Raw genomic sequence first — 7511 nt, forward strand, 5'->3', positions numbered from 1 at the left:
GGCTCCTACCGGCTCTCTGGCCCTCACCCTCTAGTCTTGTCCATGGCATCGCGACCTGGCATGCCAGCGACGGCTGAGACCAGCCCGAGAGCCGGGACCCGAGGACGTAGAGTTTCGTCATCTAACCCAGCTTGCGCGTTAAAGGGGGGGTGCCTGAGCATCGCGACTCAGGGCTCCTACCGGCTCTCCGGCCCTCACCCTCTGGTCTTGTCCATGGCATCGCGACCTGGCATGCCAGCGACGGCTGAGACCAGCCCGAGAGCCGGGACCCGAAGACGTAGAGCACCGGCATCTGGCCAAATTTGCAGGAACACACTCCAAGATAAGGCCCGGAGCTAGGCGCAACCCGCCTTGAGGTAGGGCCCCGTGAGCCCCGCGCTGGCTCACGGGTGCCCCAATACACCTCGCGAGGCTTTTCACGCTCCTCCAGAGCAACTAACGGCTAACTGTCGATTGTCGCGACAAACCCTCGTTCCTTCTGTGATGAGCTTGCAGGGTCCCTCCAAGAAGCATCGCCGAGCAACCTCGCGACGGCCAAGGCTAGCGCCGCACCTGGAAGCATTTTTATGACCCTCAAGATAAGTCACCCTCTGGACGCACAAGTTATCGCAGCACCATCCCCGCACTCAATGCAATCCCGTGTTAGCAACATCGTTCTCCTTTCTCACCGAATGATGGCTGCTTGAGCGCTAAGGGGGACCTCCTGAGCATCGCGATTCAGGGGCTCTTACCGGACCTCGGGCCACTCACCTCCTGGCCTTGACCACGGCATCGCGAACTGGCATACCAGCGACGGCTGAAGCCGCCTTGGGACTGGGACCTGTCGGCGCAGAGCATCAAGCCCTCGTGAGGACCGAAAGGAGGAAACTAAGCTAAAACGGAATGAGCATCTCGCACTGCTTCATAATAAGGATCATATTGACAGATGGAGCTACAAACATCTTACAAGCCCCCGTGGGGTATATTCTTGGCCCCTCCCAGGAACAAAAGGCGCGAATCCTAAAGATTCCTAACTACAGGAGGCATCGCGGCAGATGCCATCATCAACAGTGGGCAGCCCAGCACCGACGCCAACCCCACCCAGATCAGGGGCGGCGACGACCTGACGAGCCCGCCCTGCTCCGGGAACGGCGCAGGCTCGGGGGCTCGTAGCTGTCGTCTCTCGTCTCCGGCGTCACGAAGAGCTCGACAGAGTCACTGGACCCTCCGGCGCCTCCGTCGCCTGAGGAGCAGCCAAGGGAGCGGACGACCGGCCTCTGTCTCACCGCAGCAGGGTCCTGACCGCTTCTCCCGGGGCAGCACTCCAGCCGACGACCCTCCGCATCGAAGACCTTGAAGGACATCACCGAGGCACCGTTGTACTCCAGATGGATCGTGAGGGCGCCCCTCGTCCTGCAGACCCGGGCGACCTCGCCCCAGCCTCGAGTCATGAAGGCCTCGCCCGGGGCAACGACCGCGATCTCTGCCTCGGTCGCGAGGGTGACGCAGCCGGCGTGCTGCAGCCAGAGCCCCAGGGGTTCCCCCTGCCGGACAAGAAAGAGGGGAGACGAATCCAAGACTTAGGAGGCGTGGCGGCGTGAAGCACGAACTCTCGGCAGGAGCCCTCGGCGTGGACTCCAGGGGGGAAGATGCACACCTTCATGACCCACCGGTGTCGGCGGCGGTGCCGCTCGAGGCATTCGGCGCCGACTCCTTCAGAGCCGCCGATATGCGCGTACAAGGGAAGAGGGAACCCTGGTGGCAGCCGCTCACACCAGGGTCTTGACGCCTCCTGGCGAGCGCTCTCGCCCTGACACCAGAGGGCAAGCCGCTTCTTCGGGGGAAGTGGGTCAGGATCCTCTTGGGGAGCCTTTCCCTTCTCTTCCGCGGAGAACCGGCGGATCGGAGCCATTGCAGCAAGACGGAGCAAGGCCCAGGAAGGAGGAGAAGTAGAAGGATGCACTGGAAGGGCGCGCGCCGTTCCGTACTTATAGCCGGCGAAGGCCAACCGTCGGCCTCCACGATCACAGGTAATCATGACCTGCTTTGCATGCAGGGACTTGTTGAATCCAAGCGGTTACCGAGGCGTCGTGGGGAAGCAGTGCCGCCCATGTCCAATCAACTGCCATGTGGCACCCAAGACCGCGGGCTGTTAGGGCCCGCGACGCTTCGCACTTGCCCTTTCGCCTCTCTGCTCAGTCAAGTTCGGGCGCGCCGTGGGCCTGGGGGCTACTGTCGGTGTTCTGGGAACGGGGGTCCCCAGACTTGCCTGCCTGCGGCCTGCGGCGTGGCTCGAAGGAGGCCCAACACATCCCATCTTCATCAACGCAAGCTCAAGACCCTCGCGAGGGGCCAGGCCTCGTGGGGCGGACGACAAGGAGGTTCCTCAGGCACGGCCTCATCAGGCAGGCTCATGAGGAGGCGGAGAGTTCAAGGCAGGGTACCTCGCGAGGTGCCCATGACGCAAGCCATGACGACCAAGGGCGCCGGTCGGGCGCCAGCCCGCGCAGTGTCCTCCCTTCCTCTTTGGTGCAAAGGGAGCAAGCGCAGGCGAGAGCATCAAGCAAAGGTGTCCATTTTGGTGCAACGAGACCAAGACCAGCCCAACGGCCAGAAGGAAGTCATTGTGGAGCCCAAGCCGGCGTCATCACCAAAGCCTTTGACAGGCGAGGACCGACTTTAGTCAGGATAAGTGTACCCGTTGTTCCCCTTCAAAATGGCCAATTGTTGGCGCCCTTCCCGCTCAATATTTGGGAAGAGGCCCAGGGCCTTTGCCTATAAATAGGACTAGCCACCCAGAGGCATGGGGAGAAAGAAGAAAGAGGAACGAAGAAGGGAAACCGGATCGAGAGAACAAGGATAGGAAGACACACACACACACATACACAGAGAGAGAGAGAGAGAGGCGACTGAACTCCCCCTAGCAGTTCATCGCGCCAGCCAAGAACAGACCCTCGCGAGTCTGTTCTCCCTTTGTATTGTTCCTCATCAGCCCAAGAGGCAATCCACCACACCACACACTGGAGTAGGGTATTACACCACAATGGTGGCCTGAACCAGTATAAATCTTGTGTCTCTTGTGTTATTCAGTTAGTAGTTTAGGTCCTAGCGATTCGGTGAGGAGCGAGCCAGTAGAGGGTTGAATCTCCACATGCACCCCAGTGTTCGAACCTCAAGGGTCTGCCGGAACCCGAAATCCGACAGGTTTCCCATGGCGCTCAAGGACGGAGCCCGCACCTGGCTCCTGAATCTGGCCCCAGGCACGATCTCCTCCTGGGACGAGATGCGCACCCGCTTCATCGCCAACTTCCGGGGTACTTGCGACCGGCCACCCGCCGTGAGCGACATGCGCCGTATCAAGCAGCAACCAGGGGAAACCCTGCAGAAGTACATCCAGCGCTTCAACAACGCGCGCCTCAAGATCCCCAGGGTAACGGAGGAGGCCATCATCTCTGCCTTCTCCGACGGTGTGCGCGACGTCAAGATGAAGGAGGAGCTGGCGATGCATGAAGACCTGTGCACCTCCTTGGAGCTGTTCAACTTGGCGACCAAGTGCGCCAGGGCTGAGGAGGGGCGCCTCTCCCTCCTCGAGCTGCCTGCCGCAGACCCTGAAGAGAAGAAGCCCAAGGCCAAGGACGTGAAGCGCAAGGGGGCTGCCGTGCTCGCGGCCGAGCCAGACACCAAGCGGGGCAGAGATCAGCCCGAATCCTCCAAGGGCAGCCGGTACTACGTGTACCATGACCTCCACACTCACAACACAAATGAATGCCAAGAGCTCCGGGCCGTGTGAGAAGGAAGGGTCGGCAGACATCCCGAACGCAGTGACCGGGGCTACGGCCGAGGAGGAGGAAGGAATGCAGGACGCTGGGAAGACCGCGGACCGCGCCAAGGGTGGCGCGACCAACCTCGCGAGGACCGCTGGCAGGACCCGCCTCGCGAGGGAGGCTGGAGGGATAAGCCTCGTGAGGATTGCCCGCAAGGGAACGCAGACCTCCCTCCACTGTCGCCGCAGCCAAGGAGAAATGAAGACCGTCATCAGGACGAGGGGGCTGGGGGCTTCCAGGAACCACGTGCAATCGCCTGCATCCTGGGCGGAGCTCAAGCCCCAGCATCTCAGCGCATCTTCAAGCAGTTCGCCCGCGAAGTGAATGCAGTCCTCCCCAACCTCGAGGCCACACGCCCTCTCAGGTGGTCGGCGTGCGCCATCACGTTCAGCTCAGCGGATCAGCTCAAGTGCGCGGCCACAGCCGGAGTCCTCCTGATGCTTTGTTCCCCAATCATCAGCAACGTGCTGGTCACCAAGACCCTCATCGACGGTGGGGCAGGGCTCAACGTCCTGTCCGTGGAAACATTCAACAATCTTCAAGTGCCTTACAGTCAGCTTCAGCCAACCAAGCCCTTCTCCGGAGTCAGCGGCGGCTCCACGGTCCCGATCGGGCAGGTCCGCCTTCCTGTCACCTTCGGGGCTCGCGACAACTACCGCACCGAGATCATCGACTTCGACGTCGCCCACATTCGCCTGTCGTACAGCGCCATCCTCGGGTACCCGGCGCTGGCCAAGTTCATGGCTGTGACCCACCACGGCTACAACGTCCTCAAGATGCCAGGAAGCGGCGGGGTCATCACGGTGCCCTGCGAAGAGAGAGACGCAGTGTGCTCCCTGGAGCGAGCCTTTCAGGCCGCATCACTAGAAGACCCAGACCGCGGAGGCAGGAGGCTTCCCGAGGCCGCCCCCAAGAAGAAGAAGACATCGACCGGCCCGGCCCCTTAGGAGGCAGGCCCCTCAGGGCCCGCGCCTGGCCAGGAGGAGCCTCCTTCCATCACATAGGGAAGCGCACCCAGTGCCCTCCTCAGGCAGGGCTCGGGGGCTCTCCCCTGGAGGGCCGCCGACCTCGCCAAGGTCATGAGGGAGGTGCTTGGGCACCATGTGGAGGCGTGCTTCGAAGCACGTTTCCATCAAGAAGGAGCAAGGCAAGGAGGGCCAAACCCTCAGGAGTTCGTCAGCAAGGCCGTTCAGGAGTTACAGGAGTCAAGGGTCATGAGAGGCAGCCACCGCCTACCCGCTGCGGCCCCCATCTAGGCGAGGATGCTGGGCTGCGTGTCTGCATCGACATACCAGGGCTCAATCGAGCCGCGTCTCAAGAGCGCCTCTGGCCCTCAAGAGTGGGACGTTGCGAGGGTCCGCCCCACAGCTACGTGCGCATGCCTTATGGCCTGCCGAACGCGGCTACTGCGCACCAGCGCCTCATGAGGGCCATCTTGGAGGCTCAAGAGGTCAGGCGTGCCGCAGCCCTGGCGAAGATGGAGATGGCCCACGAGGAGCTGCCAGCGCCTCCGGAGCCTCCAGAGGCCCCTGGGCCTGGGGGCTCGTGAGGATCGGCTCCCGCAGCCCACCGAGTCTGCTACACCAACACCCCTTCGTCCCCAACATCATCAGGTGACATCTTTTAAGTTTCGTTTCTGGCTGGGAGCGCCTTCAGGGCCGCATTATTCCCAGGCCGCGTGGGTCCGTCCCTGTGGCATGTACCCCTTTTATTTCATGTCCTTAGCTTATCTTATTGGGGGCGCCCCTCGGGCTGCATCATCCCCAAGCCGCTCGGGCCTGCCCCAGCAGCATGTATCCTTCTTGCGTTTATCTTAGGACTAAGCTTTCAATCCACCATGCTTGTTATTTGGTGCCTTTTTATCCTGGGTGTCGGAATCTTGCACGTTAAAGGGCGGTGCCTGAGCATCGCGACTCAGGGCTCCTACCGGCTCTCCGACCCTCACCCTCTGGTCTTGTCCATGGCATCGTGACCTGGCATGCCAGCGACGGCTGAGACCAGCCTGAGAGCCAAGACCCGAGGACGTAGAGTTTCGTCATCCAACCCAGCTCGCGCGTTAAAGGGGGGGTGCCTGAGCATCGTGACTCAGGGCTCCTACCGGCTCTCTGGCCCTCATCCTCTGGTCTTGTCCATGGCATCGCGACCTGGCATGCCAGCGACGGCTGAGACCAGCCCGAGAGCCGGGACCCGAGAACGTAGAGTTTCGTCATCTAACCCAGCTTGCGCGTTAAAGGGGGGGTGCGTGAGCATCGCGACTCACGGCTCCTACCGGCTCTCCAGCCCTCACCCTCTGGTCTTGTCCATGGCATCGCGACCTGGCATGCTAGCGACGGCTGAGACCAGCCTGAGAGCCGGGACCCAAAGACGTAGAGCACCGGCATCTGGCCAAATTTGCAGGAACACACTCCAAGATAAGGCCCGGGGCCAGGCGCAACCCGCCTTGAGGTAGGGCCCCGTTAGCCCCGCGCTGGCTCACGGGTGCCCCAATACACCTTGTGAGGCCTTTCATGCTCCCCCAGAGCAACTAACGGCTAACTGTCGATTGTCACAACAAACCCTCGTTCCTTCTATGGTGAGCCTGCAGGATCCCCCAAAGGAGCATCGCCTAGAAACCTCGCGACGGCCAAGGCTAGCGCCGCACCAGGAAGCATTTCCCTGACTCTTGAGATAAGTCACCCTCCGGACACACTAGTTATCGCAGCACCATCCCCGCACCCAATGCAATTCCGTGTTAGCAGCGTCGCTCTCCTTTCTCACCGAATGATGGCTGCTTGAGCACTAAGGGGGACCTCCCGAGCATCGCGACTCAGGGGCTCTTACCGGACCTTGGGCCGCTCACCTCCTGGCCTTGACCACGGCATCGCGACCTGGCATACCAGCGACGGCTGAAGCCGCCTTGGGACTGGGACCTGTTGGCGCAGAGCATCAAGCCCTCGTGAGGACCGAAAGGAGGAAACTAAGCTAAAACGGAATGAGCATCTCGCACTGCTTCATAATAAGGATCATATTGACAGACGGAGCTACAAACGTCTTATAAGCCCCCGTGGGGTATATTTTTGGCCCCTCGCAGGAACAAAAGGCGCGAATCCTAAGGAGTCCTAACTACAGGGGGCATTGCGGCAGATGCCATCATCAACAGTGGGCCGTCTGGCACCGACGCCAACCCCATCTAGATCAGGGGCGGCAACGACCTGACGAGCCCGCCCTGCTCCGGGAACGGCGCAGGATCAGGGGCTCGTAGCTGTCGTCGCTCGTCTCCGGCGTCACGAAGAGCTCGGCGGAGTCGCTGGATCCTCCGGCGCCTCCGTCGCCTGAGGAGCGGCCAAGGGAGCGGGCGGCCGGCCTCTGTCTCGCCGCAGCAGGATCCCGACCACCTCTCCCGAGGCAACACTCTAGCTGACGACCCTCCGCATTGAAGACCTTGAAGGACATCACCGAAGCACCGTCGTACTCCAGATGGATTGTGAGGGCGCCCCTCGTCCTGCAGACCCGGGCGACCTCGCCCCAGCCTCGCGTCATGAAGACCTCGCCCGAGGCAACGACCGCGACCTCTGCCCCGGTCGCGAGGGTGCCGCAGCCGGCGTGCTGCAGCCAAAGCCCCAGGGGTTCCCCCTGCCGGACAACGGAGGCGAAGAAAGAGGGGAGACGAATCCAAGACTTAGGAGGCATGGCGGCGTGAAGCACGAACTCTCGGCAGGAGCCCTTGGC

The sequence above is a fragment of the Triticum aestivum genome, chromosome 5B, assembly GCF_018294505.1.
Source record: "Triticum aestivum cultivar Chinese Spring chromosome 5B, IWGSC CS RefSeq v2.1, whole genome shotgun sequence".
Lineage (NCBI taxonomy): Eukaryota > Viridiplantae > Streptophyta > Magnoliopsida > Poales > Poaceae > Triticum > Triticum aestivum.